Source organism: Amphibalanus amphitrite, unplaced genomic scaffold (genome assembly GCF_019059575.1).
Source record: "Amphibalanus amphitrite isolate SeventyFive unplaced genomic scaffold, NRLGWU_Aamphi_draft 000319F_arrow, whole genome shotgun sequence".
Lineage (NCBI taxonomy): Eukaryota > Metazoa > Arthropoda > Thecostraca > Balanomorpha > Balanidae > Amphibalanus > Amphibalanus amphitrite.
In genome coordinates, this window is record NW_024881814.1 from 156,706 (window position 1) to 179,571 (window position 22,866).

Here is a 22,866-nt window from a genome sequence, read left to right on the forward strand (position 1 = left end):
GAGCTAGGAAGCTCAAATTTTCTGACTTTTCCTAAAAGGCTTCTACGCAACATGTCTGAAAATTTTGAGTTGATCTGACCTCAGGTCAGGTCACCAGAGGCGGTTTGGTGACGCTACCTCAGAAAAGTTTGCAATCACGCCAGAGCTAGAGTTTTTGACCGATCAATTTCTTCTCTTCAGGGTTTAGTTAGGATACCAGTATGTGCAATTTGTATATCTCGGAATTTTGATATAGGTGACCTAAGGTCAGGTCAATTTCGCGACCTCCCCATTATAAGTCAATGGGGGAAAAATCAACTCCCTGTTTTTACCACTAAAACGGGTCGGAATGGCCCCATATACCATACATGACTTCATATACGATCAACCTTCACTACCTTGAGGTCTGTTTTGCTGTTGGGCAGCTGTGAGGTCATGTGACGTCATCAAAGGTCACCAAAGGTTTTTGGCCAATAACTCCGTACAGGAACAAGATACAGACGCGTGGATGGTCTCATTGTGTTCAGCTCGTCAAGACGCATCGAATGATATACATGGTGACCTCGAGGTCACGTGACCTGAGGTCAACCTTTGACCTTGACCTTTCGAGGTCAACATATATATCATTCGATGCGGATTGACGAGAGGATCACGATGATGCCCTTAGTTTGTTCCTATCTTGACTAATTCGAAAGTTATTCGAGAAAAATTATCTCCATATCTAGTGCCGCCATTTTGACTTTTTCGACCCCTGTGACGTCATCTTTGACCTGACCTGAAAATGACCTTAGTAAAAATTGTAGATCTTGGCCGTGCGTATCCGATGCCGTTTACCGCTTGTCGCTATCTTGCTTCGTTCTCGAGATCTCAGGGGGGGGGGGGCCGAATCGGCCCCCCCGCCAGTTTCTTGTCCCGGCGGAGCCCGCCAGGAATAGGGTTAAATGTACAAAAAAAACTAACTGGTAAGCCGAAGCTTCATCATCCTCTTGAATCGCGCGTACGACGCCCCCTGCACGTCTGAGCCAATGACATGAGCATTATATAGCGAACACGCCCGGTGTCTAAAAGTACTTTTGCCAGCGTTGGTGCGGAAGCGAGGTAGGTACAGGAAGTCTGAATGTCTAGTTGTACGGCCAATGACATCTCGGTTGTAGCGCACCTCCTGTCTGAGCACAGCGGGTTCACTGGTCATGATGATTTTGTGCAACAGGCACAAATCATTAAATTCTATCAGCTCAGTGACTGGAAGCCAGTTCAAGCTTCGAATCACGTCAGATACGTGCTGGGATCTGTGACGACCTGATATAATTCTAGCAGCGAAGTTCTGCACTTTCTGCAACCTTTTGACAGCGGTTTTGTTGACACAGCCAAACACCTGGCTACAATACCGAATATGCGACATGACCAGCGCGTTGACAATAGTTGGTAGCACCGATATCGGGAGCAGATGCTTCGCGTGCATAAGGCCTATTAGGATTCCAAAGCACTTGGTGACAATGGCGTCTATATGGGGTTCAAAGCTCAGTCGATTGTCGAAAACCACACCGAGGTTTCTCGCTGTCGGCACGGGCTGGAGGTCCTCCTCTACAAACCGCACACCAGTCAGACCTGTGGCAGCGGTCCGTAGCGCATCTCTGTCTCCGATGATCATCAGCTCGGTCTTGGCTGCGTTGATCTTCATGCCGTTTTGCATGAAGAATGTCGCCAGCGTATCCAGAGTCTTCTCCAGCGCCACCTGCATGTCCGGTAGCCTCCTCCTCGGCCCTGAGATCACCAACTGGGTGTCGTCGGCGTATCTTGCCATTCGTATGAGGAAGCCGTCCACTTCTGTCGGGACATAGCATGCGGCGCTGATGGAGGCGATGTTGTATAACATCGGTCCCATACATGTCTTACATACATGCGCGGTCTTAAAAGTACCGCGCAAAGTGACGGTGGATTCATCAAGCCTGACCGATGAAGGACTGCCAAATTTGAGTCACCGAAGCAATGGACATCCTCGTCCATTCCCCAGCTCCATTGGTTCGGTGACTTTCAAATTATAGCAGGCCCTTCCTCGGTCAGGCTTGATGGATCCACCGTCACTTTGCGCGGTACTTTTAAGACAGACTGTACATGCCATCGTGATCGACGCTTGACATTTTCACACCGAACGATGGTTTTCTGCCGTATTTTCTGATTTTTGCACAACTCTTTAGAAATTCTGAAAAAGTAAGATATCAAGCTCGCATATTTACGTCTGGACAACGAGTTGCGTTGGAGAGGCCGGAAATAGTGGCGATTTCAGGACCGCAAGAATGGACCGTCATTGGAATGATTCTTTTTTAAACCGTGGACTGTTTTCGACCGGAATTCGATAGTTACTACAAAATATTTTGTAATTACGTTTCCACCAAGAATGAATGCCATCAGCGCTAAATTTTTACTTCTATTGCATTTTGTCAAGAAGCATATAGTGCTGTTTTATTGCAGTTTTAGCGCGTTTGTTACAAAATATGAAGCGAATAAGCGTCAGTGTAATTCATCAGTGCCAGAAGTGAACTTGAGGGGAGGCTATTTATATGCTAATTGCTCTTGTCCATCCACTAAAATTTATTAAATATTTTGCTTTGTGTATTCCAAAAGGAGAGGGAACTATTTCATTTGTGCCTTCATGTCAGAATTAAAGGTGGATCATTAAATTTTCAACGCAGTTTACAAACAAGCATTTGGTCTTTCTCGTATATCAATATAAGCAGTGGCTAAGAAAAGGTTGATCAATCCTGAAGTTCAGTCATCGTACCTCAACTTGGCAGCAAGATCCCCCAAGGACAGAGGATATATTGTATACATGTCCTGTAAATCAAAACAAACAAGCATTTGGTCTTTCTCGTATACAGGCAGTGGCTAAGAAAAGGTTGATCAATCCTGAAGTTAAGTCATCGTACCTCAACTTGGCAGCAAGATCCCCCAAGGACAGAGGATATATTGTATACCTGTCCTGTAAATCAAAACATTTTTGTGCCTGCAAAGGCTTAAGTTATCTGTGGTGTGTTCGGAGTTAGGCCATATGGCCGTTTTTGTTGTATGTTTATGTGGAGATTGAATATAACTGTGACCCTGTGCTTGTTTGTATACTTACTATGGTCAAACAGGGAAGAGCACATTCACATAACATACTCACCTAGCACCTAACTCATAGCTGTACCCTGCAGGATCTGTACTTGTTCATGTCTCGAGCATTAACAAAGCACTAAAGTAGCTTAGTAGGTAATCATTTCCCACATTTTCTGAGCATCTAACATGACATACAGCAGTGCAGAGCAGCTTCAGAGAAGAAACACTTTAAATGCACAGACTCACACCATGACCAGCCACCCAATGAGCCAGTTCCTCAGTTGACTGTTTCCCTGGATGCAGCTTGGCAATGTGAGCTAACTTTTGGCAAGTTGAAGGTTAGCAGGTAAGATTGTGTTAGGGTGAGTACCTACCTATAACTGGGTGCTACTGCTATGTAGGTCTTGGGTAGGCTGCAAATATGTGTGCTGATTGAGGTTAGGTCAGCTGTCAGGTTAGTCAGGACCAGGAGTATGCTCATTGCCCAGGTCACATTTTTATGGACACTTGGCAAATTAAAAAACTAACAATCTAATCTAAGCTAACCTGACTAAACATACACAACTTCTGACTATAGGAACTAAGCACCTACCTACTTGTGCCTATACATCTCATACCATGTCAAAGTAGAGTTCCTTGGTGGAAGATTACCCTCAGTACTTTTTATCCCAGCCCTGTGAAGAAAACTAATACTTCTAAGCTCTGAGTCACTGCTGGCCATCCACAGGAAGAAACGCTGAGACTGAGAGCTTTGCCATTGTATATTGGACCAATAATCACTATCACGAATGACTATGAACACATTATATGATCACATTGTTGCATGGATTGTCACATTGACAATTCTACTACAATCCTTTTTTCAAGAAATACAGTGATGATTAACATCAAAATCAACATAAAGTGGATTTAGTGATCTAAGCTTTCTCCTCCAGTAGCAATGGAATGATCGCATGTTTCCTTTGCCAGACACTGAGTACCTGATGCACATTACAATCATCTGCATAGCATGAAGCATCTAAGCTGCCCGAGTCCATTCATTCTAGATTTTTAACTTGAAAGTTAGCACTTATTTATCTTGCTGTTGTAAGTTATCATTCAATATCCATACCAATACATCAATATGCGCTCATCAGTCAACATTTTCTGGCATGATCCTGCTCAGCGTGCTCTTCAGTAGGTATTGCTCCAAGGTCTGCAATATTATAGCTTGTTTTTGGCCAATAAGCTCTTTTAATGTTACTTTTTCTTGCTGATATATGAGCCCGATCACCAAAATTTATCAACCAAAATTTCATAACTTGTTCAACTTGATATTGATATTGCTCAGGAGTCAGGACCTCTGTCAGCCTCCTGGATACTTCGGATTGTTTTCAGTCAACATGCTTCTTAAATATGATATAAGTCAATATTCAAAACATCCAACAAAACGACGTACAAGAGTAAGAAAACCACCAGATAAACTAAAAAATGGCCTTGGAACAGAGCGAAGTGGTGCTCCATTTGTTTGTTTACAATGACTGTAGTGCTGATGTATTTTTAGGACTCTGAACGTCGGCTTATAAAAAAATGAAACGTTTTTACAAAAGTTGTAAGGCAAGTAATATTTATCTGAAAGAACTAAAATATTCAAAAGCCAAACACTATGACATACATGAATCGGAACGAAAAAGTAACCCAAAAATCCAGCCTAATCTCCGGCTCCTAAAACTGCAACAAAATCAGCACTTTTCCCCGCAACTCGTTGTCCAGACGTAAATATGCATCAAGCTCAAGCATGCTTGACGATTTTTATGCACTGCGTCTTTCACCTAAAAAGCCGGCATGCAGCATAACCGTTCACAGTTAAACACGCACAGTATGTAGCATATTTCAAGCTGTGTTCTATTTTTTGTTTTTTGTCGGTCTCCGGTCCCTGGTTTCGTGATCCGCTGTTCGGGCCGAACACCGTGTTGTCGTTCTGGGGATTAGTCGTGATGGCCTGTATGGATCTGAAAGATCGATGTCAACTCGCTCGGATGGGTATCATTTCATTCATTCTTAGTTCGGAGCTCCAATTCACCCTGGTGGTGTATATTTTAACGGGTGGTTATTAAAGTTCCTTCTAGCTAATTAAACCTTTGTTATATTAGCAGGGCGTACAAACTTTTTTCTCAAGAGAGTTCTGCACTAGACCATTATGAGCGCTGCTGTGAAAGAGTACGTCTATTTAAGTTTTGACCAAATATACAGATTTCTGCGGAGACCTGAATGGCTTACACAATTGGGCTGCCTCTGGATTATAGTGACTTAAGTCAGAACGTGAATGGTGACGTAAAATTTCGCCCAGCCGCATAGACTGATCGTGCTGTTTACCAACCACTGAATCCTCGTAATGTGATTGTGTTGGCTAAACAGAACTAATTTCCTCTCCGTCAGATGTCCTTTTAAATTCTTGCAATCTCATCAGTTCTGTTCACCGGATTGACTATCTTTTTCGCCGAGATTGCATCGGCCTTCACTGGTGCTATAATTTGATTGATTCTCGAGTCCTGCTGTCTGCAGCGACCTAATGGGGCACTAATTGGCCTTATTGGAGGTCTTCGGAGTTGGCTGTGCGTGACCGTTCGGCTGTTTACCAGCACGCCCGGCCGACCGGCGCGCCGTGCGACGGCCGAAGGACTCGGCCGACCGTTTGGAAACGATGCCTTTGTATTTGTCCCCGGAGTGGCGGCGCCTCGAGCGGGCCGTAAATATCCGCTCGGAGCGGGCCTTCGGGCGGCCGTCTGTCAGGGGCCCGAGAGGCGCCGCCGCCGGCGCCGCGCCGGTGTTTGGCGCCCAGAGTCGCGCCGCTGACTGAGCAGGGCCCCGGCCGGGACGCGAGTTGGGGTCGGTCGCTGGGGCCGCCGTGGGAGGATGGTGGCCGCCCCTGAAAAGTTGGCCAGGCTGTCTAAAGGTCAAACGTCCAAAGGTTACCGTGTGACATTTGACGTTACGATCGCATGGAAATCAAAGCGGGGAATGAGGGCACATGATAGTTGCCACTTGCCAGGGCAGCTTTTCCAGCTGCTGTGGATGCCTCCGTTTGTCACCTTGTCACTTAAAAGATCTCTTGGACCATTTTGTTAGTGAATGTTAAAAACAGGCGTTTGATCTCAGCTGGAAGTGTTGTGCTCGCTCCATATCATGGTCGTTTGTTTTACTTTGTAAGTAGAGGCTGGTGCCAGGAAATAAAGTTAGATTAATTGAAACGAACCAGCTCTATAATGGCTTTTTACTTAGTTTAGCATTGTCTATCAATCTCGTCACCAGTGATCGATAAGTCGGACTGTAGGGCTTGCAATGCACTATTGATAAGAAGTGATGCCTATTGCCTTAGTTACATTGACGCCTTTTATGTGTTGTAGTGTCGACTATTTTGATATCCTTTGAAGGTTTAAAACCCTACAATATTACCTAGGAGTCCTGTGGTCGAAACACGTATATTGTTAAAGGTTGCAATATCCAACCACAAAGCTCTTAGGATCAATTCTTGTCAAAGCATGCATCACTACAATCCCATTTCAAGCTTCAGAATGTGTTCGAGCACTGGCGAGCGAGGTATTCCAGTTCTGACCTCGGTTTGTCCTGCCGACAGATGACCATGCGGGTGGAGAGCGGCGCAGCGACCACCACTGGCTGACTGGTCAGTCTGCCACCCGAGGGCCACCTCAGCGGCGCCGCCGGCCTGACCTTTCGACTCAGGTGAGTTCCATCACCCTCCCGCCCCTCCGCCCCGCCCTGTCCTGCCGCCGCCGCCGCCCACAACCGCCCACCGTGCTGAGTCCAGAGGAGCTGGCCCGATCCGAGGCGTGCGTGGGACGGGGCTTTGAAGTTCGCAAACGGTGGGAGAGGGAGGCGATGACAGGGAGGGAGGGAGGGTGCGAAGTCGGGGGGTCGTTCAAGGAATTTATCGCAGCGAGGGAACGGAGGGGAATGGGAGATGCAGCGGAAAGCGGCGGGGATGATGCAAATGTTTGGAGTTTCTGATGACTCATCTGTTTTGCGTTTAGGCGTTATACGGCAGGCCCTCGCGACAGATTTTAGCTCTTTACCTGAAATGCTCTTAATCTAGGTTTCTGGAAATCCTAATCACCGATTCACTTCATTTCCGCTACCTCATCTCATCAGGTATTCCAGCGAAAATGAGAGCAATCTAGACCAAGTTATGAATGATAAATGATGAAATGAAGAATGTATGAGCCCATGCTTTACGGGTACTTGGAGCCATGTTTTAAGGGAAGTTATTGCTTAATCCATCAACAACAGTCAAAAATAGTCAGACTTTTGATATTACGCTGCAAGTGCTGGACTTGCTTTACGAACTCCATGGTAAACGACTCTAGGCTTTACGACTTGTGATTATAGTACCCTGCTAACTCAGATGATATGGGCTTTTACGATTGGCCGAAATCGATGAGTACCTATGTGCCGCACGAACGGGTATAGGGTTCGTATTTTCAGATGGTCACTGGCTGCCACCTATATACAGATGGACCACGTCATCTTCGCCAAGTCTTTCTTGGTGTTTTATGTTGGTGTAGAGGAACATCTTCCCCCATATCTTTCTTAGTGTTTTCCTGTAGGCGTAGAGAGCAGAAGACCTGTTTTAGGTTTCACTGCGAGTCGTGACGCGACAGTGTGTTCACAGCCGTGCGAGTTTTGTTGAGGCCGTCCTGGGCTGAGCTAGGATCGCGTTGGGCTGGGCTAGAACAGTGCGGGTTAGGGCTCAAATCGTGCTGGACTGGACTAGGCTCGGGCGGGTTTGGGCTCAAATCGTGCTGGGCTTGACTAGAACCGTGCGGGCTAGAGCTCAAATCGTGCTGGGCTCGGAAAATAATCGTGTGGAGCTGGGCTAGAACCGTGCTCTCTCGATGGCGCTCGTCCCTCGCCGCCTTCCGTTGCATCTCGATTCTCTCGCCGCCTTCCGTTGCATCTCGATGCTCTCGTTTCCCGTGACCTCTCGTCTCTCGCCGCCTTCCGCGACCTCTCGCCGCTCCGGGCCGGCTGTTCCGGTCCGACGGCCGCTGTCGGCTGCGACGGAGCGTCGAGGGTGGTCGTTAACGACGGGGGCAGGCCGGCGAGCGTTCTGCTGCCGGGCCCTGATCAGTCCCTCTGAGTGGTCTGAGGGAGAGATGGAAAGATCAGGAGAGAGATAAAAAGGTAGAGGCGGATGCAGTGGCTGTCGACGAACGCGTTAGACATGAAGTGCCTTGTATGGAAGGTTTCGTACCTAATTGTTCAGAATTACGCCACCTTAGGGGGATTTCCCATTGTGTAACTAAGTCAAGGTAATACGACTGGCGTGTAAGAGAGTGAGATGACTGCCCCATAATCGTATTACAACCTTTCTCGTAAATAGCGGGCACAAACATGTAATGTGAGCCATATCCAACTGGTACGCACAATGCACATAGTGTGTCAGGCTTGCCTCCCAGCTTGTCACGTAAAACAAGTTTGAGATAATTGTGGATGAAAGTCGTCAGGCGTAGGCAAGGATCTAACAGCGTTGGCATTTCACACCGTTGAGGCGACGTGCGTTGGTCTCATCAAAGAGGAGGTTCCCTGCATTGAGTATAGTTTTAAAGGGTAATATAATCAGAGTGTGGTACTCACAGGACAGCTGAAGTTAAGATGGGGTCGGACGCCAGCATGCGTACATATACTTTGCAAAGTAAAGACGTGTGATGCGCTAGACAAGAGGTCATTGCGTGTCAGTTGAAATCAGACCTGAATTGAGTCATCCAGATTTCGGACTGGCTAGTTGCGAAACCCAACTCCACCGGAAGTGACGTCACGTCGTTAACGTTAGTTGTGCTGATAGCCAGAGAGTGTCACATAAATCGGGCTGATAGTGCCGCTATCTTTCAATCGATTTGTTTATCTCAAGGAAGTTATACAGGCTTTGCTTTGAGGGAGTTGTTTCAGCGAGACGTGTCCGTTAGTGAAGTTGGTTGCTTACACCCACGATGCATCGTGGCGCTATAGTGGGTGGCCGGAATCGCTGTCAAATGAATGAATGAATGCGGCTTTGTAGTGGGCGGCGGCGGCAGGGCAGGCTCCCCATTCACCTATGTCATTGGGAAAATGGGACCTAGCATCCGCCTGGGAACGGAGGCAGACGATCCTCTCCCTAGAACAACGCCGAGTTCCATGTCAACCAGCTTTCCGAGAGATTTCCTCACAATCAGCACTTGCATTTCATTTCATTCCATACATTTCATTTCATTGTCTGGTTTCAAAACCTCAATGCAACTGACACCCACATACAAGTAGGTACGCCCTCTGCCAGTGTCACGCCCACACGTTGACAGCGCCCTTGGTCACACTGGTTGCGCAATTGCATTGGTGTTGCCGTGCGTTGCAGAATGCTCTGATTGTTTTTGCCCGTATAACATTGTACCGTTGGTTGGTGTTCTGTGTATGCATTGCAACCTTTAGGGGCGACATTCGCTGCCATAAACCGGTGTTGAAACAGAAAGACAGAACTTATTAGGCTCAGTCAGCCGTAGTGCTTCAAAAGCTTGGTGTCTGCAAGTGACCAGCAGTATGATGAATAGAACTCTTAATGACCGAGCGTAGGCTCAGGCTGGACAGTGGCGGATAAGTCTGGACTCGCAGTGGACATTTGCAGTGATTTTCACCAGTGATCTCGCCACAAAGCGCCGCGTACAGTGAAGTGCTAATGCGAGTCTGATGGTCACTCAGTCACTAGCTGTGTACACCACAGCCAGTGACAGTGACAGCGAGCCAGTGACAACAGTCGCCAGTGACTCGTAGTGACTCTCAGTGACCCGCCAGTGACTCGCGCCACCGGAGTCTCGGACTCTGTGAGGTCCAACCTGATGCCATCCCCGCTACTGTTCCGCTACGAACGAACTGTGGCGGTATCTGAGGCTGTCAGCGTGCCGACGCACTGCTCCATCGGTGGACTTAGTGGCGAGGCGGGCCACGGGCAGACTGTGTGATGTGACATTCGACTGCGTGTCACGGTGGCACAGCGGGTGAAAATTACCTCCGACGTGGTAACCGGACGAACGTCTATGCCAAAGAGCCTGCCGTAGCTTCCTGGACTGAAACCTGTGGCGTACTCGACTGACAGCGGACCAGCAGAAGCTGCCTTCGGGTCAACCCGCTGGTCGCCGCGTCTTCAGGCCGGATCACAACAGGTGAGTTCCTGCTAGCATTCCTCATTGTTCATAGGGACTGGGAGTGGGGAGTGTATGTGCTTACGCTCCAGTGGTGGTAATTGTTGACTCACCTGTGTCGGATAGCGATAGGGGACAGCTTTGTGTTGACTATCTGCATCTCCATGAGTTTCTTCATCAGTTGATGCTGTTTTTTTTTTCGAATGTCGACGTCGACGGAAACTCGTTTTCCTCTGACCTTTGTGGCTAGTATTTCACGCGTGTCGGCTATGATGAAAGCATTCCACTTTAGCAAACTGTGAGCAAAAAGCTGCCGTTTACAGCTATCTTCAGTACTCTCCTACTTACTAGTATATCTGGCGCTGATGTTTGTATTGCGCAATTATTAATATGGATGACGTCTTTTCGGTTGTGGAGTAATCACTTCATCTCCGTCAGCCTGTGAATTCTTTACCGCCTCCGCTATGCCTTTTCCTCCCACCTTCTTTCCCGCCCGTCAGTGCTGCCATTCTGACGCGGCAGGGACAGAAAGTGCGCCTTTATGTCGGCAACAAAGCCGCCGGTGCTATTCGTCATCCGAGGAGCAGCGCGCGCCGTCTGGAAGGGAGACGAGCCCGCTCCCTTCTCCCAGCACCGTGCACCGTCCGCTCGGGAGAAGAGCCCGCTCTCTTCCTCTGATGCGTGGGCAGTTCATGGGGGAAGCTGGTTCCTGGGGTTTCCATATGCGCTGACAGTCCTTTGGGTAGGCTGGTTCCCGAGGTTCTTCTCAGCGAGAACAGCCGCTTAGGAAGCTTGGCTGCTGAAGTTCCTCTGCTGCATGGGCAGCCCCTGGGGGAGACTGGTTGCCGAAGTTCCTCTGCTGTCCAGCCAGCCTCTCGGGAAGGGTTGGCGGCCCTGCTGCGCGGCAGGGCACGGACTCCCTGTCGGCTCGTTCCGTTGCGCTCATCGTTTGCCGGTTAGCGGTTGCCGGCCATCGTTTGCCGGTTAGCGGTCGCTTCTGTTCACGGCCGATTGTCACTGAGGGTCATAGCGTAGCACGTTAACCGAGGCCATATTATCATAGTCGCGGATATATTACGGTCGCCGGTGGTGATAAGGCCCGCGCCGCGGTGATTTCTGATGAGGGAGGTTACTGGCGTGAGAGTAGTGGTGCCCTCGGGAGAGATAATGCGTCAGGCGATGCATCTCGCTTCCCATGAGCGCGAGGGAAGAAAATATGAGCGGGGCTCGTGCAAGGCTTCAGGACGAGTAGCTCTTGGTGACATGGTTTATTAGGACTTTGTCCTTCTTGAAACATTATGAAATGACAATTGGGACCCTCTTTTGCAATACTACCGGATGTCGTAAGTCGTAGGGCATGCAATGGGTATACAAAGTGTTCTTTCCAGTAAGGTAATGCCTGCTTCCAAGCTACCTCCGTGAGCTACATCAATCACCGAGTCGGTTATTTGGATACTACTTAAGTGATGATTGCACATCCGTCATCTGCTCCCTCATTTTTGACACATTCCTCTTCCTCCTGTCAGCGACGAGCAGGCCAAGACCATCTCTGATGCCGCTCCGTTAGATAATGTAATATAAATCGAGCGCATTATTCTGGCGTATTAGCATAGCGCCGAGACTGGCAGTCGACCTTGCCTGGAGATACCCTTCAAGTGTTGGCGAGAGCACGGTGCTGCTCCTCGCGCAGGGGACGTGTTACGGTGGCACTGCACTGGCACAGGCCCGTATTTATGTTGGACGGACACTGCTTTGAGCTACTTGAAAACCCCCTACTTGGAATGTTGATAAATGTTTCCGCTGTTCGTGGCTTGTTTGTAGAATATTCTCTTGAACGGCAAACGTTTGAGATGCTTTGTTGGGATACCAAGTTTTGATGTGTCTGTATTAAGCTCGTGAACGTGGCTTTATTCAACCCCTATGCTTGCTGAAACTGCCCGGCTCGGCGCTCGGGGACTCGAGATGTCCCTCATAAACGTCTGCCAGTGGAGATACGCCCGGTCCCGGCGGCAGTCCGGGCTCTCGACGCGGCCACGGTGCGGTTGCGGGCCGAATGTTCGAGGCTCCTCGGCTGGGAGCCCCAGCTCAAGCCGTATTATCCTGTTTGGCCGGCCCCGGACCGATGCGGGACTGTGTGCTGGCCGCTGAGTGCCGCTCGTCCACTGTAATTGCCTCGATCTGGTCTCGGGGACCCCGATATGATATCAGTTCCACCCGCACCACACCCGCACCCTCTGTTCGTCGATATCTTGTTTTCTGCACCGTCTCACGACCACGGATTTGATCGGTTTTAATTGACTTTTTATTACATTCAGGGATGTTTGTTTCGCAATCTTAGATGCTACTGTTGTGTGAGGTCTTTCATGTTTTTCCAATCGCCGCTTTTTATTATTTAAAATGGTGCTTCTGGTGAAATTGTGATTTTCTTAGCTGCTTTATACCGTTGAGTCCTTATGCCGTGGTCTGACCCTTCATTTATCGTAACGGTATCTCGCGGAGTGCCGGCCCAGTTTCGGCCTTGTATCGGCGTCCCCGCCACACGACCTAAGCCGCGCCGTATACCGGCATGGGGGACGATCCCGGGTCGGTGGTCCGGGGTCGGTCGATGCTTCTCGCTCTGATCTGTTATTGATCGGGCAAATGTGCCATGTCCGTGGCTGCGGCGGTGCCCGGATCGCGGCGCTCGTCAGACGTGATCCCGAGTCATGGGTCATGGACCAGGAGGCAGGACTCATGACTCATGAGACAGGAGGCAGGACTCATGACTCATGAGCCAGGACTCAGACAGGGGACGAATGCGAGGAACTGTTGGCGCCGTCACACACTGCCTAAGATGTCCTTTCTCGGCCACTGCGCTGATGAGTGAGAGATGCAGGGGGGGGGGGGGGTTCGCAGCTCGTTAGCTGCAGTGTCCCTTGGAGGTCGGCTGATCGGAGGGATAAACGACAAAGGGACATCTCCCTTTGGACCAGTCCTATGGTAATCCTCTGGGACTCTGAAAGTTCCTGTGTGCCCGGGACGTGTGGGCGAGACAAATGTCGGCTGGGCAGTGTCCCAAAATTACAATTTGACTTGGGTGTCAGAGTGGAAAATTCGAACCCTTAAAGGCCAATAAGAGTGGAAAATTAGAAACAAAATGTGGGATATTAACTCAGTAAATGAGGAAAGCGGCACTGATTCTCAAGGAAGTTTAATATTACATCGCTGGAGTTAGGGGTTTTCCACTCACTTATGCCAAAGAGACATTTGAGAGTGGAAAATTCACTTTGAAAATCAAAAGTGAGAGTGGAAAATTATTCACCCTTGGGTGTCATCTCCCGCCCAAACCAACAAATTTTGAGACACTGCGGCTGGGTTTATGATTGAGCTTCAAGAAGGCGGCGAGTGTCTTTGATCTATTATAGTATGTTGGATTTATTCCAATTGAAGTTGTTTCACCTTTGTGTTTGTAAGGTCAATTTCAATTGGGATCCATAATCCTACATCAGAGGATTCAGCGTGATGCATTTCATAAGGGCTCAGTATCTGTAAACTACCCTTTGCAGTATACGCGACCGAAATATGTTATTATTCTCGAATTATATTTTCCGAAAAAAAATGTCATTCATCTGGGTAAAACCCTAAAGTTAACTTTCAATGCAGGCTGAACAAAATTTATCGGTTGGATAATGTGTCGTGCCACATTAAAGGGACTATCCCACCTTCTAAAATGCTGTTAAAACCAGTTAAATTGTGCCCGACTTTATAGATTGGATGACCAGGAACACGGTTCTGGCATTTATTTTTCATTTAACATCTTAGGCTTCCCATATTCCAAACACAAACTTTCAAATATGTGACGTCACAGCCCAAAACTACCTCCTTCCCCAGGCCACATTACTGTCATAAAGCTGATTCTTTTTACTCTGTAGGCACTACAACAAAGTTCAGACCAAGTTTTAAGCGATTTTTCAACGAACAAACCCATTTAAATCAGAATGACTAAACGAGGTGACGTCACACTAACGGTCGCTCCATGTTGAAGATAGGGCCTTGCGCAAGGCCCATTTTCAAATGGAGGGAACGAATTTCTTCAACACCAAGAGGCCGCGGGGGTTGCAACCTAGATAGATAGTGGTTTCTGAACCTCGCCGCAAACTTGGCTATCTCAACTCAAACCCCATGTTAAAGGTGGGATAGTCCCTTTAAGTATCAGTGTTTTTGTAGCGCATTGAGCTTATTACATTTTCACCAGCTTTTTTATTGAATTCCGGCTGGATTCTGTTTAAACAGGTGACTGTGGCTGGATGGCAATTCTGAGGACTCTGTGTGATTATCCCTATAGTCCTCGCTCTCGCTCGTGTCTTTATTGGACACCTGTTTACGGCGCTGTGCCTGTGCCACTCTCAGACCACGCCATAGTACCCCGCTGTCACCGCCGTGGCCAGCCCGCCCCACCACATCGATCGCCACAGTACTTCCGGCACTCGGCCCTCCCGACAGTGCCCGGTGGCTCGGATTTCGACCACTACCGTCCACCGTCGACCCAGCTCCGGTACAGTCGCCAGAGTTCCTCGATGTGCCCCGAGCGATAAACACTTAGCAAGGTGGCCACTGCGGACAGCGAAGTCGAGCATGGTTGACAGGCGGTTGGGGTAGCGGTAGTGTTGGTGGTGGTAGAAGGTGGCGTTGGTGGTAGCTGTGGCGGTGGTAAGGATGGTTGTCGCGGCAATGGTGGTGGTAGCGGCGGTGGCGGCGGTGATGGTGGCGGTTGTCGCGGCTATGGCGGTGGTAGCGGCGGTGGCGGGACTCCCGGGAGGCCGCCGGTCAGCGCCTCAGCCTTTTATTTATTCCGGTCGCGCATGCTATTGATTATCTGGTGAAATATGAGGACGCCGGCCAGGCGACGCCAACAGCATTCAGATGCTGGGCCGGTTTTATGTTGTCCAAACATAGGAATGGATGGCCTGCGGCGGCCCGGTCCGACAGAATAGTGCGGGAAAGTGGAGAACGTTTTCTACATCAAATAGACATTAGACATGACCGATTATAGTTTATGTGGCCGCTGCGACGTCCTCGTCAATGACCTAAATCCTAATGAATAGATGGTGTGATAGAAGTGATGGCTTGACATGTTACACAATGTTTGACATTTAACATTTCTTTGGAATTGAGATAATGCAATCTTTGGACATTCGGACTACAGTGAAATGTCGCCTTCGGCACTCAGTTGCATCTAAAAGAAGCATATTGGTAGGTGTAAACAACAAGGTACATACATTATTTGTATCAATTTACTGAACTCAGAATGTATTTGCCAAGTTTTTATGGCAAGAGATACAGCATTCACAGCTTGAACGGAAACAGAGCACGGAGCTTAGAAAGAGCAATGCCAGGAAGAAGCGTGCGTGGTTGGAGCGAAGACAGAATACGGGGGCTGGGATTGCGAAGAGCATTGTAAAGGATACAGCGTTCACGGTCAGAGTAGAGACAGAGCACGGGATTTGGAAAGAGCAATGTGAGAAGAACGACGGGCACGGGTCGGGCGCAGACAGATGGAGACGGATGGTCTGGTGTAAGCATTGGACAGATAGAGTGCCAGATGGACAGAGAGACGGATGTCGGGGACGGATGGGAGCTGGACGGAGAGAGGGATGGGCGATGGGGGAAATGTGAGAGTCGGGGAGTCGACAGCCGTGAGCCGCATGGAACGGGGTGCGGTCGCTGGGACGCTCGATACTTCTGAGCTACGTTAGCAACAATGGCGCTCATGGTCGCTGTCTCTCCGCCTCAGTACTCCTCGCCGTATTTATTTATTTATTTATTTATTTATTTATTTATTTATTTATTTATTTATTTATTTATTTATTTGTAATGCGAATTGTGTCGAAAGCCATGCCCTGCCTTTATATCGCCGCGTCAATACAGTGTATGAAAGAATGCATACCTAGCTTCATAATTCATGCTACACATTGTAAAAACAAGGACAAATGGGTACTTTAAAGGAAAGGCATAAAAGCAGAACAGTGATATGACCAATTCAGTTTGTTCAGCTTTGGTCTATTTCATTGTTGTGCACCACTGGGTCCGGTTGGTCGGTGGTTGTGCTTACGAGGACACTGGACAGTGCACGCTGGACATTGACAATGCTCCGAACACCTGTACCGTATCACCAATGCCCGAACCCACCCCTTACCCATCTCCACCTCATTCACAAGCCAGGGCGCAGGTGGGCTATTCGGCCTACCTCACTCAGAACGGCAGTCTAACGGGCTGCCATTTTCCGTTTGGTGATTTCAGCGATCGACACTATTCCGGAGCTGGTCCGTGGTCGTTTGTTTTCGGGCAGTTCATTAGGGAGTCGCCGGGTGTCATGATTGCCGACGATGGTGTGGAATGATGGCTGTTGAGTATAACAGATTGGGTGAGTCTATGAGGAAGTGGTCTCGCGATAATCCCCCTTTAGGGGTCAAGTTTTACCTGATGCGAGGATGCGATTAAACTTTTTCCGAACTATAATGACATTCTGAGGTGCCCTTCTTGCCATTAGTGATCGCTCTATGAGGCATTGTTTCCATTGTGATGATTTAATGCCTTGTTAGCGTATGTTGAAATGGTGTTAACTTGTATAAAAAACGTGAAACAAAGCGTCTTCCTTGCTTTCTGCTTCGGATCAAACGCATGCCTTCACGTTCACCCGTACGCATTCGTATTAGGGTTCCTTGTAGTACAGGAATATCCCGTGAAACACGAAGTGCGCCGCTTGTTTTTACAGCACTAGTTATTCACTGTCCAGCCTTTCGCAGTTTCGCCGAGTGCTGATTGTTATGGTGCTGTTTTCTAATTTCGCGCCTGTTGATAATTCCGCGCCGTGCGCCGAATTGGACGGTGGTGGGGATTATCACGCAGACTGCTGAAATTGGGCGTGGTGAGCCGACGCGTTAACTGCGCCTGGTGGAATTAGACTGGGCTCAGCACCGGCAGGCTGTTCAATCGATTATTGAGAGAGGCAATCGTCCGGATGGAGTGTTGGCTTAACCAATGGTAATTGGACGGAGGTGCTAAATAGTGAGCTAACATGGCCCCATACGGCGTGGGATTCTATCTGCACCGTTCGCCTTTATTACCTATTGAAAATACAACATACATGGAGCTCTACTGTTAATTGTAAAGCAGTCGTCGTTGTTGTTAGTACCTAAATCAGTTTTGATTCGCCGTCGTCATGAGACGGAAAGAAACTAAGAGCTCCACGTCACGCCCGTGTCTGGCGTGCGATTGGTGTCACTGGTGTCGCTCCTGTAAGGCACGCTTATCCGTTGTGTTAGCTGTGCGCTGCTGACTGCCGAGTGCTGATTCGATCTCACTTAGGGACACTTCGGTGATTGGGTCCCTCGGTCCCCGATGGTCTGGTCTGTTGTTTCCCGGCGGTCCGATCATTTGGTCCCCGGCGGTCCAGTTCCTCGGTCTCAGCGGTCAGATCTTTTGGTCCTCGGTTGTCCATTTCTCTATGTCCTTGATTGTCTGACTCTCTCTGTCTCTGGTGGCCTGTTCTGTCTGGTCCCCTGAGACCCGCCGGTGCCGACCACAGCGTAATTGTGTCAAAGCTCCCGTGCTGTGCGGGCCCTCACGTGGTTACGTGTGGCTCCGCATGCAGCTCCAGAAAAGATAATGCCTGGGGAGCGGGAGTCGGGTGCGGGTTACGAGCAATTATACGGTCTGAATGAGGTTCCGGACCGTTATGGTATTTTATGTTGATCATATAAATTACCGGTGATATTAATGGACCGCTCTTTTTGCATTTGGGTTGTTCTTGCTTATGTACCAGTATGTTCAATAAGTAAGTTCCGTTTTGATATAACTCGTTTATTTTTTGGCACATCTCAACCAAACATGGCTCACGGCTCGACGAACTCGCCCTGTAGGCGAACGCATCGTTCCCATCGCTTGGCCAGGTCCCGGATGGCCGCACGGAAGTTTTGCGTGAGGGTCTTTTCGCCATACTGGTAAAAAGCAGACCCGAGTGCAGACCGCGAGCCGGACCTCCGGCCCCGGAGATTTTATTCATGTCTGCGAACAGCCAATAGTCACTGCGTGCAACGTCTGGAGAGTAGGGATGGTGTTAGAGCACCTCGATGCCCTCTGCCTGCAGGGCATCCCTCGCCACGAGGGCACGGTGAGGAGGCGCGCAATCCTGGTGGAGGATGAACCGACCACGGGCCTTCTCGGGGCGGCAACTGGCGATTACTGGCAGGAGATGGTCTCTAATGATCCTGGCGTAGGCCTATGTTTAGGCTTTCTGTTATCGCCTGGAAAGTAATCTTTCTGTTGGCCATCACCATCTCCTCCACTTTGGCGACGTCAGTGGCTGTGACCATCGTCCTCAGCCTGCCTGCACGTGCCAGGACGCGCACCCTCTCCCTCCCCTCCCCAAACCTTTTCTTCCGCTTCCGAACTGTGGAATCACTAAGAGCATGGCTCCCGTACAGTGTGTCTAAAAAGAATGTACCGTCGCCACTACGTGGCGCTGGTGTCGCGAGCCGGTAGTTGGCTGAATCCGCACCAGACCACACATTCCCAGGCGCTAGGTGACAGCTGCGCAGCGGCCGGTAGTAGCGTAAGCCCGAACCTTCGTGACACGACCCGGGGGGGGGGGAGGGAGGGGAGCGGGCGGGGCAGCGCGTGTAGGGAGGGGTGCTCCAGCAAGCTGGCAGTTGTCGCGGCCAAAGGTCAAGGGGTCACACACCAAACGAACGGACGCTGATGTGGGTTCGTGGGGATCATGAACTTGTGTGTGGTAGGTGCGTCTTGCGATGCACGGGTGATACGCCAGGTCTAAGCCAAAGGATTCAGGGGAGAGCTGAAGAAAACACCTGGTCAACTACGGCGAATAATAGTGCTAAAAAAAGGAAAGTATGGGTCAATGCAAGCCTTCATGACTATAAACAACTTTCTGAGGACGCAAAGGCCAGCATTGAATAACGATATCCGGATCGAAATTAGCAATGATTTATAATTAAATGCCGAACTAATAGCGCTGCAAAACCCTGCTAGTAAATTGTCAAGTCGGATTATACCCACTTGAATTAAACTATCCTAAATAAAATTGTTAATTAACTTTCTAACACTGACGTTCTTTATCATACGATAAGTATGGGGTTAACCAAGATTCAGCATCTTCTGCGTTCAAACAATCACCTGTAAGCCTAGAACATTAATGGCCAGTTAAAAACATGGTCGGGATTTGATTAACCGGATTATAAGTCATTTTTTAGTCGGGATTTGATAAGTCGGATTTTTTACGCCAACCGCATTTTTAAGTCAAGTCAGGTCACTGATCTATGACGTCATAAATGAGCAGTCCTAAAATGAACTGTGTGAAACTGTCCTAAACTGTCCTCAACATTTTAGGACTGTGTGCACACTCCTAAAATGTTCCAACTTCGCAACACCCTCAGTGCAGAGCTTTCATAGGGAGATGAAACTTACAGGATCTTATAGTATGATCGAGAGTCTCACAACTTGTATAAATGTATATCTCGGATTTTCTGAAGGGTCGCCTGAGATCAGGTCAGTCTCTCACCATTAATTAAAAGTCAGGGGAATATGGAAATTGCTAGTTTGGTCCGGAAATGATATACAACTATCTCAAATTCTCAAGCACACGGAATCGTGATTTCATGCGCTCCTTGCAAGGTCTGGTGCTTTAATTTTGCTTTGTTGATCTTGCGTGACGTCATTTATCACGTAACCAAGGGTATCAGTTTTTCGTCAATAACTCCCGATCAACTAAAGCTACCGAGTCGATAAAGCCACTAATGGACATGAAAAGACCTGCCGAATCGATTGATATGCAATATGACCTCCTTTGACCAGCTTCGTGACCTGACGGGCTGTGACCTGACCTTGACCCGAGGTTAACACCTTAACTCTCGCCCGTATTGGTGTTTTTCCAGCCGCAAACGTATAAGGAAGGGGGGGGGGTCCGTTGGACCCTCCCTTGCCGTTTCGCCCCTGATCGAGCTAGAGCTTCGCGGAAAAAACGAGCGTGTTGGCCGTGACGAGAGGAAGTCGATGATACCCAATTTTAAGGTCCTAGGTCATCGGCTGACTTTCCAGGTCAGGTCAATGACCCAAAAGTCGGGAAAATCGGGCCTGTTAGAAAGTCGTAAAGCGTGGCTGCTATGGGGTTTTCGGGGTGCTGATCACGAATATCATGTCAGTTTTGATCACAGATGATGTCTTCATGCATTTAGGCCAGGTCGGGTCAGGTCAGGTCAGGTCAACCAGTAAGGGTATTCGTTGTAGGTGGCAACCGCCTCTGACAGCTTCGCAACATGTTACGAGGGCACCAAAACTACTTCGTAAATGTTCATATGGCTGCTAAATTCGAATTCAGCTCCTAAAACTGGCCTAGAAACATGTAAAACTCGAAAAAGTGAACCGAGGTCATCAAAGGTCAATGACCTGACCTGACTTTCCGGTGACCTTGACACCCACCCTAATGCATGGAAGCAACATCATATCCCATGTTTGAACGCTTAAAACCACGAAAAGACTGCCAACGCGCCGCTAATGCGAGCCGACTTACGCCGAATCGCGATTCCGGCCAAACATGGTCTCGAAAAGTAGGTCGCAGGTCAAAGGTCATTAAGGTCAGGGTCACGACAATTTCAGGGTGGGTGTAAAATTGATTAACGCGAGGGTAACGTAAGTTTCGTCGCGATCGGCCGCTTTTTACGCGAGCTATTCGCGAAAAACCGAGGGAGGGGGGTCCGTTCGACCCCCCCCCCCCCCCCCCATACGGGCGAGGGTTAAGTTGATCTCACCCGAAGAAAAAGTATACCATTCGACACGCCTGAGCTAGACAAACACGATGCTGCTAAAATCGCGGATCTGCGATCATTTTTAGCGAAGTTATTTACCAAAAACCGAACCTGTGCCTTGGGCCACTTGACCTGACCTCCGAAGTCATCGGCTGACCCTGGTCCTTAAATCGGAGACCAATCGCTGCATTTCGTAACGACGCACACGATCGTTTCTTTCGTGAGGCTCTAGCTCAATTAGGGGGCGAATCGGCGAAGGGGGGTTGGAAGTGTTTCCTCACTTCCAACCCCCAACGTCCCCTCGGTATTCAGAAAACCTGAAGGTCCGGTGAGGGTTAAAACGTTTCTCCTGAACGAGGAAGAAATGTAAAAGTCAAAGCTCTATAGACGTCCTGTAAAAGTGGCCATAATAATAAATTCGTTAGAAATAAGATGCTTTTTAAACGACTTCCTCATATAAAATCGGGTGCTGGGAACAATCTTATAAACGCTTTAGAATGGACAGGGCGTCACTGGCTAAAGTTTGGGTGCAGAAAACGGCTATTACCTGAATGCAAAATGGTTTTCATGCATTTCAGTCAATTGTTTATTGTCGGTCCCAGTGGCCGAGCTAAAAAAAAAAATCGGTAGTGTTTTGCATCTTTTGCGCCCTAAGAAACTACACCATCTATCGAAGTGGGCGGGCTTATTTGAATGGGAGGGCGCATTATGCACGAATCGAGTGCTTTCGTTTATTTTGGACTGTATTTTACCACATCCACTGCTGGTATCACTATTAATATTATCTAATGCCGTGAATACGACAGCATTCCATTTATAAGATTGGGCCAATGGAGTCCCGCCCCGCGACCTCGGTTTTCCGCTGGGCCGCTACAGGCCAGGAAGTCGGGCTTCGCCTGAGGGCAGGACAAAGGTCAGCGAGGGAGCGCGGGGTCAGCCAGGTATCGCCCAGTGCCGAGCGGATGCCGCTCCCTCCCCCTCTCTTCCCCTCTTCTCCCCTCCCCATCTCGGTATAGATGGGGAGGGACCGAACTGCCAATGACATGCGAGCGGTCAAGGCCGCTCGCGCGGCAGCGACCCTGGCGGCCGGGTGCCGCAACTGGGATTCAGCCAAGTTACCGATTCGCCTCCTGTGGGAGAGCCAAACTAGGGGACATACTTTTTAGATATACTGTACACATTCACGAAGTTGGCGTGGATGTTAGCCGCCGGCTAGCCCTAGATAGCTGGGGCATTCCACGATAGATCGTACCACTTTTTTCCAATTTGACACCCTCAACTCTCGGATTTTAACGATAATTGGTCTAAGGGGTAATCAGGGTCTCTGAATCCTCCTGTAACAATTTCAGACTTATCAGATGAGTGGTTTTTGAGTTATAGTGTATAACATGTTTTGGATCTTGCGTTGCAGCCCCAAGTTTGGCGGGCTGTAACTCTAAGACGGATAATCCAAATGCCAAATGCTATACGGCATTGAACTTGCATTGAAACAAAGAATAATATGCATTTTTAAAATTTTGAAATATATACTATTTTTGATATATAACACCTCGAGTTTCCTTTCATTCGCATTTTTATGCCTTTGGGACCAATTTTTTTTTGAATTTTTATTCACTTAAAAACATTTTTGGATCATTTTTAAGTAGTATGCAAAAAAATTAGGAAGGTGTTCTTTCTATAAATGTACTTATTTTGCGTCACCGTAATGGTCTCGAACTGTGATTTCGGAAGAGAGCCTACAAATGGTGTGGTAAAGCTGCCTAGTGACATCACTGGTTACTGAAAGTTCAATTGAAGTCATTTTTGCCTCACTTTTGCATTGT

General features: G+C 48.7%; 1 protein-coding gene across 2 annotated transcripts in view; it reads left to right on the plus strand.

Annotated features, from left to right (window-relative positions):
* The window catches only part of LOC122388351 (neurocalcin homolog), a 153,645-nt gene that overhangs the window by 36,325 nt on the left and 94,454 nt on the right, over positions 1–22,866 (plus strand). For both annotated transcript variants that reach the window (XM_043379381.1, XM_043379382.1), the window contains one exon: positions 6,692–6,798. The gene's annotated coding sequence lies outside the window, so the exon portion shown is untranslated. The remainder of the gene's footprint in view (positions 1–6,691; positions 6,799–22,866) is intronic.